General features: G+C 32.0%; 2 non-coding genes across 2 annotated transcripts; both read right to left on the bottom strand.

Moving 5' to 3' along the window:
• Nucleotides 1-6124: 6124 nt before the first annotated feature.
• Nucleotides 6125-10073, bottom strand: LOC138927328 (large subunit ribosomal RNA). Its single transcript, XR_011443846.1, has one exon. It is a non-coding gene; the product is annotated as a large subunit ribosomal RNA (ribosomal RNA).
• A 319-nt stretch (nucleotides 10074-10392) lies between these two features.
• On the bottom strand, nucleotides 10393-10571 carry LOC138927327 (5.8S ribosomal RNA). The gene has a single exon (XR_011443845.1). It is a non-coding gene; the product is annotated as a 5.8S ribosomal RNA (ribosomal RNA).
• Between the last annotated feature and the right edge of the window lie 517 nt (nucleotides 10572-11088).

Below are 11088 nucleotides of genomic sequence, written 5' to 3' on the forward strand. Positions count from 1 at the left end.
CCGGTAATACGCTTACATACATAAAGGTATAGTACTAACTACAATTGTATGTTGTACTACCCGTATGAAGCACAAGTTCAACTACGAACGTTTTAACCGCAACAACTTTAATATACGCTATTGGAGCTGGAATTACCGCGGCTGCTTGCAGCAGACTTGCCCGCCAATCTGTCCGTGCTAAAGGATTTAAAGTGTACTCATTCCAATACAGGGCCTCGGATATGAGGCCTGTATTGTTATTTTTCGTCACTACCTCCCCGAGCTGGGAGTGGGTAATTTACGCGCCTGCTGCCTTCCTTAGACGTGGTAGGCGTTTCTCAGGCTCCCTCTCCGGAATCGAGACCTGATTGCCCGTTACCCGTTGCAACCATGGTAGTCCTAGATACTACCATCAAAGTTGATAGGGCAGACATTTGAAAGATCTGTCGTCGGTACAAGACCATACGATCTGCATGTTATCTAGAGTTCAACCAATATAACGATCTTGCGATCGCTTGGTTTTAGCCTAATAAAAGCACATGTCCCATAAGGTTCATGTTTTAATTGCATGTATTAGCTCTAGAATTACCACAGTTATCCAAGTAACTGTTAACGATCTAAGGAACCATAACTGATATAATGAGCCTTTTGCGTTTCACTTTAATGCGTGTGTACTTAGACATGCATGGCTTAATCTTTGAGACAAGCATATAACTACTGGCAGGATCAACCAGAATAATGTTTATATCTTTGATATATTTCATTTTCATATTGATATATAGAAATAAATATTGCAAATATTTGTATAAATTAAAATATTAACGAATTTGGCCAATATTATATGGCATTCAATATTCGTTCATTTATTAAAAATATATATACATATATATATATATATATATTTTTATAATATATCCCTCGGGTGCCAACGCATACACCTCAGGGTATATTTTTTCATGGCTTTTTCTTTAAACCCTCGTTTGTGTAGGGTATTTATATGAGCGGGCGGTCTTTTTATTTATATAAGCCTTCTTTAAATATTTTTTTTAATAAAATACAATATTATGCATATATTTAATTCTAAAATATCTTTATATTTCACATACAACAATTTGTATATATTCACATATATATATTTGCTTAATTTTATAATAAATTTATCGCATATGTATTTTGATAATAAATTTAAAATTTATTTTCTTGTATATAAAAGTCTAGTTTTATATGATATAAAACTAAGCACTTTTTAATTTTCATATTTTATATTTTTCATATATATATTTTTATTCATATTTATTTATACAATAATAATAATATAATATTACTACTATTATCATATACGTATATGAAATTAGATTTAATTCGATATACTTACTAGTATAATAAAAGAAATTTTTATTTGCCTAGAACCAGAAATTAACGATAATAATTGGAAACTTGTCAAATTATAATTTATAATAAGACGTAGACGCTTCAACGATATTATCTAAGTATACAATATAGTGTATATATAATATATAATATAGTATGTTATATTATATAGATAGGCTTACACCACCTACCATATATACCTTTTTGACCACACTTTCGTCAAGCTGGGTATTTATTTGCCTTCTTTCCCTCACCTAAAAATACTCATCGGTATTTTAGTATATTCATATAATATAATAATATACTATATTGGTAGGACGACACCACCTACCCTATATACCTTTTTGAACACACTTTCGTCAAGCTGGTATTTATTTATTTTTACCCTCACCTAAATATACTCATCGGTATATTTCAGTATATTTTAGTATATCCATATGAATATGTATATCCATATCCATATCCATATGAAATAATTTAATATTTCCATATTTATTATAATATAATAAATATTATTATATTATATATTATATGGTAGGCTATCCCCATCACCTACCATATATTTCATATACATATAAATATTTTCATATCCATATATATTTTTTTATATATTCATATATTTTCATATATGTTATATGCATATGTATTCATAACCATATGCTTATATATTAATACTGGCGGTCTTCTGTTTAATATAATATTATTTTAATATTATGATGGCCGGCTGATAACCACATACCCTATATACCTTTTTGAATACGGTTTCGTCAATCCGGTCATTTATTGTATGGGAAGTATGACTTTCCCACACATATTTGGATATCCATACGATTGCATATCCATATGAAAATATTTTTAATATTTTTAATATATTTTTAATATTTCCATATTTAATATAATATAATTAAATTATTATATTATATATTATATGGTAGGCTATCACCATCACCTACCATATATTTCATATACATATAAATATTTTCATATCCATATATATTTTTTTATATTCATATATTTTCATATATGTTATATGCATATGTATTCATAACCATATGCTTATATATTAATACTGGCGGTCTTCTGTTTAATATAATATTATTTTAATATTATATTGGTAGGCCGAACACCACCTACCCTATATACCTTTTTGAACACGGTTTCGTCAATCCGGTCATTTATTGTATGGGAAGTATGACTTTCCCACACATATTTGGATATCCATACGATTGCATATCCATATGAAAATATTTTTAATATTTTTAATATATTTTTAATATTTCCATATTTAATATAATATAATTAAATTATTATATTATATATTATATGGTAGGCTATCACCATCACCTACCATATATTCATATACATATAAATATTTTCATATCCATATATATTTTTTTATATTCATATATTTTCATATATGTTATATGCATATGTATTCATAACCATATGCTTATATATTAATACTGGCGGTCTTCTGTTTAATATAATATTATTTTAATATTATATTGGTAGGCTGAACACCACCTACCCTATATACCTTTTTGAACACGGTTTCGTCAATCCGGTCATTTATTGTATGGGAAGTATGACTTTCCCACACATATTTGGATATCCATACGATTGCATATCCATATGAAAATATTTTTAATATTTTTAATATATTTTTTAATATTTTCCATATTTATATATAATATAATTTATATATATATATATATTATATATTATATGCATATGTATTCATAACCATATGCTCATATATTAATACTGGCGGTCTTCTGTTTAATATAATATTATTTTAATATTATATTGGTAGGCGAACACCACCTACCCTATATACCTTTTGAACACGGTTTCGTCAATCCGGTCATTTATTGTATGGGAAGTATGACTTTCCCACACATATTTGGATATCCATACGATTGCATATCCATATGAAAATATTTTTAATATTTTTAATATATTTTTAATATTTCCATATTTAATATAATATATTAAATTATTATATTATATATTATATGGTAGGCTATCACCATCACCTACCATATATTTCATATACATATAAATATTTTCATATCCATATATATTTTTTTATATTCATATATTTTCATATATGTTATATGCATATGTATTCATAACCATATGCTTATATATTAATACTGGCGGTCTTCTGTTTAATATAATATTATTTTAATATTATATTGGTAGGCCGAACACCACCTACCCTATATACCTTTTTGAACACGGTTTCGTCAATCCGGTCATTTATTGTATGGGAAGTATGACTTTCCCACACATATTTGGATATCCATACGATTGCATATCCATATGAAAATATTTTTAATATTTTTAATATATTTTTAATATTTCCATATTAATATAATATATTAAATTATTATATTATATATTATATGGTAGGCTATCACCATCACCTACCATATATTCATATACATATAAATATTTTCATATCCATATATATTTTTTTTATATATTCTTCTATTTTCATATATGTTATATGCATATGTATTCATAACCATATGCTTATATATTAATACTGGCGATCTTCTGTTTAATATAATATTATTTTAATATTATATTGGTAGGCCGAACACCACCTACCCTATATACCTTTTTGAACACGGTTTCGTCAATCCGGTCATTTATTGTATAGGAAGTATGACTTTCCACACATATTTGGATATCCATACGTTGCATATCCATATGAAAAATATTTTTTTAATATTTTTAATATTCGTGAGTTTAAATAGGGACAGAAGGAATCTCTTGATTGAATCATGCGCGTCACTAATAAGATGACGAGGCATTTGGCTACCTATGCGAAAGTAATTCAACTCCCGCCGTCTTAAGGTTTAAGACTTATAACAATATATTTTTAATATTTTTAATATCCGTGAGGTTTTAAATAGGGACAGAAGGAATCTCTTGAATTGAATCATGCGCGTCACTAATAAGATAACAAGGCATTTGGCTACCTATGCGAAAGTAATTCAACTCCCGCCGTCTTGATGTTTAAGACTTATAACAATATATGTTTAATATTTTTAATATCCGTGAGGTTTTCAATAGGGACAGAAGGAATCTCTTGAATTGAATCATGCGCGTCACTAATAAGATGACCAGGCATTTGGCTACCTATGCGAAAGTAATTCAACTCCCGCCGTCTTAAGGTTTAAGACTTATAACAATATATGTTTAATATTTTTAATATCCGTGAGGTTTTAAATAGGGACAGAAGGAATCTCTTGAATTGAATCATGCGCGTCACTAATAAGATGACAAGGCATTTGGCTACCTATGCGAAAGTAATTCAACTCCCGCCGTCTTAAGGTTTAAGACTTATAACAATATATGTTTAATATTTTTAATATCCGTGAGGTTTTAAATAGGGACAGAAGGAATCTCTTGAATTGAATCATGCGCGTCACTAATAAGATGACGAGGCATTTGGCTACCTATGCGAAAGTAATTCAACTCCCGCCGTCTTAAGGTTTAAGACTTATAACAATATATGTTTAATATTTTTAATATCCGTGAGGTTTTAAATAGGGACAGAAGGAATCTCTTGAATTGAATCATGCGCGTCACTAATAAGATGACGAGGCATTTGGCTACCTATGCGAAAGTAATTCAACTCCCGCCGTCTTAAGGTTTAAGACTTATAACAATATATGTTTAATATTTTTAATATCCGTGAGGTTTTAAATAGGGACAGTAGGAATCTCTTGAATTGAATCATGCGCGTCACTAATAGATGACGAGGCATTTGGCTACCTATGCGAAAGTAATTCAACTCCCGCCGTCTTAAGGTTTAAGACTTATAACAATATATGTTTATATTTTTATATCCGTGAGGTTTTTAAATAGGGACAGAAGAATCTCTTGAATTGAATCATGCGCGTCACTAATAAGATGACGAGGCATTTGGCTACCTATGCGAAAGTAATTCAACTCCCGCCGTCTTAAGTTTAAGACTTATAACAATATAAATGAAAAATATTATTTTCATTTTTCACGTCACTAATAAGATGACGAGGCATTTGGCTACCTATGCGAAAGTAATTCAACTCCCGCCGTTTAAGGTTTAAGACTTATAACAATATAAATTGAAAATATTATTTTCATTTTCACGTCACTAATAAGATGACGAGGCATTTGGCTACCTATGCGAAAGTAATTCAACTCCCGCCGTCTTAAGGTTTAAGACTTATAACAATATAAATGAATCCGTATTTTCATTCTTTTCACGTCACTAATAAGATGACGAGGCATTTGGCTACCTATGCGAAAGTAATTCAACTCCCGCCGTCTTAAGGTTTAAGACTTATAACAATATAAATGAAAAATATTATTTTCATTTTTCACGTCACTAATAAGATGACGAGGCATTTGGCTACCTAAACGAAAGTAATTCATCTTCCGCCGTTATAAGGTTTAAGACTTATAACAATATAAATGAAAAATATTATTTTCATTTTTCACGTCACTAATAAGATGACGAGGCATTTGGCTACCTAAACGAAAGTAATTCAACTCCCGCCGTCTTAAGGTTTAAGACTTATAACAATATAAATGAAAAATATTATTTTCATTTTTCACGTCACTAATAAGATGACGAAACAGTTAGTAGGCCACAATTAGTAGGGAAACGTGGACAACCCGTGATAAATCCTTATATGCTTTCTTAGATATAGCATATAAAGATTTTTTATACTAAATATACATATTTACACATGCATATTTACATTTTTTTTATATTTCGAATCATCAAGCAAAGGATAAGCTTCAGTGGATCGCAGTATGGCAGCTGCTCAACCACTTACAACACCTTGCCCGTTACAAAAGTCGTTTACAATTGATTCTAGGCTTTGTCATTGTATTAAATAATGTTTTCATATGTAACTAGCATGGCATCAGGTGATCAAAGATCCTCCCAATTTACTATGTTACAAATTACATTGGCATCACATCCATTGTCGTTTAAAATATAAATATAAACTTTAAATGGTTTAGAAGCCATACAATGCAAATTGCCCCTTATTTATCATTGCAGTCCAGCACGGATACGACCTTAGAGGCGTTCAGGCATAATCCAACGGACGTAGCGTCATACCACTGTTCGCTCGAACAAGTATTGTGCCATTGGTCCGTACCTGCGGTTCCTCTCGTACTACGCAGGAATGCTGTCGCAACAACGTTTTGTCATTAGTAGGGTAAAACTAACCTGTCTCACGACGGTCTAAACCCAGCTCACGTTCCCTTGCATGGGTGAACAATCCAACGCTTGGTGAATTTTGCTTCACAATGATAGGAAGAGCCGACATCGAAGGATCAAAAAGCGACGTCGCTATGAACGCTTGGCCGCCACAAGCCAGTTATCCCTATGGTAACTTTTCTGACACCTCTTGTTAAAAACTCTTTAAACCAAAAGGATCGATAGGCCGAGCTTTTGCTGTCCCTGTGTGTACTGAACACCGAGATCAAGTCAGCATTTGCCCTTTTGCTCTATGTGTGGTTTCTGTCCGCACTGAGCTGGCCTTGGGACACCTCCGTTATTATTTGAGAGATGTACCGCCCCAGTCAAACTCCCTACCTGGCAATGTCCTTGAATTGGATCATACCTGAGTAATTGGAGTTATACCAAATTTTCAAATCGATAATACATGAATGCATCTCTCATTAAAGAATTTGTTTGCGATTATATAACAAACTCGTGATACTTTGATCAAGAAGCTTGCATCAAAACCCAATACCATAAGATATAATAAATATATCCGTATAATGGCTAGGAAATGATACACGTTCCATTTAATCAAGTAAGTAAGGAAACAATAAGAGTAGTGGTATTTCATTGTCGATACCAAACCGAAGTCTAATATCTCCCACTTATTCTACACCTCTTATGTCTCCTTACACTGCCAGATTAGAGTCAAGCTCAAAAGGGTCTTCTTTCCCCGCTAATTATTCCAAGCCCGTTCCCTTGGCTGTGGTTTCGCTAGATAGTAGATAGGGACAGAAGGAATCTCGTTAATCCATTCATGCGCGTCACTAATTAGATGACGAGGCATTTGGCTACCTTAAGAGAGTCATAGTTACTCCCGCCGTTGACCCGCGCTTACTTGAATTTCTTCACTTTGACATTCAGAGCACTGGGCAGAAATCACATTGTGTCAACACCCGCTAGGGCCATCACAATGCTTTGTTTTAATTAGACAGTCGGATTCCCCAAGTCCGTGCCAGTTCTGAATTGATTGTTAATTGATAATCGTTATAATTAATAAGAACTAATTGGTTTGACCCAACTAGTATTCTTAAAAATTTTAGCAAGAAAGTTCCACAATTGGATACGTAACTAAACTATCCGGGGAACAAGTTACAACCATAAATGATTATAACTCTATTTACCCAGAACGAGCACATAAACCATATTATTGTTTCCCAATCAAGCCCGACTATCTCAATCTTCAGAGCCAATCCTTATCCCGAAGTTACGGATCTAATTTGCCGACTTCCCTTACCTACATTATTCTATCGACTAGAGACTCTTCACCTTGGAGACCAGCTGCGGATATTGGTACGGCCTGTTGAGAAGTTTGCGTATCCCCACCATAAATTTTCAAGGTCCGAGGAGAAAATATCGACACAACAGTATATGTCATGCTCTTCTAGCCCATCTACCATATCTCTCTGCGAAAGACTTCCATGGTAGTACGACTATAAAACAGAAAAGAAAACTCTTCCGATATCTCTCGACGGCTTCTTTATGGTCGTTCCTGTTGCCAGGATGAGCACGAGGCCCATATTTAATAACAAACGGATACTCAACAGGTTACGGAATTGGAACCGTATTCCTTTTCGTTCAAATTCATTCAAGTATATAATTTTCACAATAATTGTAATATTTATTTTTACTTGAAAATTTTCGGCTTTCGCCTTGAACTTAGGACCGACTAACTCGTGATCAACCACTGTTCACACGAAACCCTTCTCCACTTCAGTCCTCCAAGGTCTCATTCGATTATTTGCTACTACCACCAAGATCTGTACCAATAGCAGCTCCATGCAGGCTTACGCCAAACACTTCTACGCATACCATTGTACCTTCCTACTCACTAAAGTTTCAAAATTTATATTACAAGTAATATAAATCATCTACTTTAGCGGTAATGTATAGGTATACAACTTAAGCGCCATCCATTTTAAGGGCTAGTTGCTTCGGCAGGTGAGTTGTTACACACTCCTTAGCGGATTTCGACTTCCATGATCACCGTCCTGCTGTTTTAAGCAACCAACGCCTTTCATGGTTTCTGCATGAGTTGTTAATTTGGGCACCGTAACATTACGTTTGGTTCATCCCACAGCGCCAGTTCTGCTTACCAAAAGTGGCCCACTGGGCACATTATATCATAACCTTAAACTTCATATCAAGAAAGTTAAGGTTCTTACCCATTTAAAGTTTGAGAATAGGTTAAGATCGTTTCGACCCTAAGGCCTCTAATCATTCGCTTTACCAGATAAGATTATTTTATATAACATTAAAATGCACCAGCTATCCTGAGGGAAACTTCGGAAGGAACCAGCTACTAGATGGTTCGATTGGTCTTTCGCCCCTATACTCAATTCTGACAATCGATTTGCACGTCAGAACTGTTTCGGTCTTCCATCAGGGTTTCCCCTGACTTCAACCTGATCAAGTATAGTTCACCATCTTTCGGGTCACAGCATATCTGCTCAAGGTACGTTCCAGTTAGAGGCATAAATAATATAAATATTATTATACATAACTATATAGAACGCCCCGGGATTGTGTTAATTAACTATAAAATAGTTAAAAAACTAATCCCATTAATAGTCAAGTTAATTACGCTATTAGGTTTATATCCCAATAACTTGCACATATGTTAGACTCCTTGGTCCGTGTTTCAAGACGGGTCCCGAAGGTATCCTGAATCTTTCGCATTGTTAATCATACAAGTGCATATAATAAACACAAAAATCAATGATAATTATGCCATTATATAATTCCGAAAAATTAACGCACTGTATTCTTATTAATCTATCAACACTTTATCAAATTAATGACATTTATCCTATGTTAAAATGCAAGCATAATAATTTGAATAAACTATAAGTCATATTTTATGATAAATTATATATGTTAATAGATTACAATGTCCTTATATGGAAAAAATGCACACTATTTCTATAATATTATTTAAATATTATAACTTTAATGATGAATTTTCCATAATGGATATTCAGGTTCATCGGGCTTAACCTCTAAGCAGTTTCACGTACTATTTAACTCTCTATTCAGAGTTCTTTTCAACTTTCCCTCACGGTACTTGTTTACTATCGGTCTCATGGTTATATTTAGTTTTAGATGGAGTTTACCACCCACTTAGTGCTGCACTATCAAGCAACACGACTCTTTGGAAACATCATCTAGTAATCATTAACGTTATACGGGCCTGGCACCCTCTATGGGTAAATGGCCTCATTTAAGAAGGACTTAAATCGTTAATTTCTCATACTAGAATATTGACGCTCCATACACTGCATCTCACATTTGCCATATAGACAAAGTGACTTAGTGCTGAACTGATTTCTTTTCGCTCGCCGCTACTAAGAAAATCCTTGTTAGTTTCTTTTCCTCCCCTAATTAATATGCTTAAATTCAGGGGGTAGTCCCATATGAGTTGAGGTTGTATAAAGCAATGTATATATATATATAAACAATATATCTCTATGAAGAACAATATATTTGATATATTTTCAATTTTCGCATCTTTAAATAAGAGACAATTCTAGTTAAAAAAAATTTAATTTTTTTATGCTAGACATTTCTCAGTATTATTTGAATTGAAAAAAGAAAGAATTGTATATCTTCATTTTTTCTTTTATAAATATTTGAGATAATTGCTTTTATATTTAATATTATGAATATATAAATATATCCAATAATATACCATATGCATATCATTATAAAAATATATAATAATAAGCAACTTTATTAGCATAGTCTTACAACCCTCAACCATATGTAGTCCAAGCAGCACTATAAAATTAATTAAAGTACATAACAGCATGGACTGCGATATGCGTTCAAAATGTCGATGTTCATGTGTCCTGCAGTTCACACGATGACGCACAGTTTGCTGCGTTCTTCATCGACCCATGAGCCGAGTGATCCACCGCTTAGAGTTTTATAAATATATATAAATATACAATTCGTCAATTATGTTTTTATTGAAAGAAATTAAAAATACACCATTTAACTGGCATATATCAATTCCTTCAATAAAGTTATTTTTATACCTAAAATAATTGTTGCGAAATGTCTTAGTTTTATATAATCAATATAAATATAATTTATATTGTTTTAATATTATATAAAGCATTAACCTGTATATCAGGTACAACAATGTATATTTTAGGTGTTGCATTTATCAATGTATGCGCATAATTTAATATGAACAATACATCACGCAACGCATGTATATTATTAAATATACACGCAATTTATATTCAATATATTCGTCTATATTTAAACATATAAAATATGTTTAATTTTTTGATATACCTAAAATAATTGTTGCGAAATGTCTTAGTTTTATATAATCAATATAAATATAATTTATATTGTTTTAATATTATATAAAGCATTAACCTGTATATCAGGTACAACAATGTATATTTTAGGTGTTGCATTTATCAATGTAT

The sequence above is a fragment of the Drosophila bipectinata genome, unplaced genomic scaffold (assembly GCF_030179905.1).
Source record: "Drosophila bipectinata strain 14024-0381.07 unplaced genomic scaffold, DbipHiC1v2 scaffold_22, whole genome shotgun sequence".
NCBI classification, from domain to species: Eukaryota; Metazoa; Arthropoda; class Insecta; order Diptera; family Drosophilidae; genus Drosophila; species Drosophila bipectinata.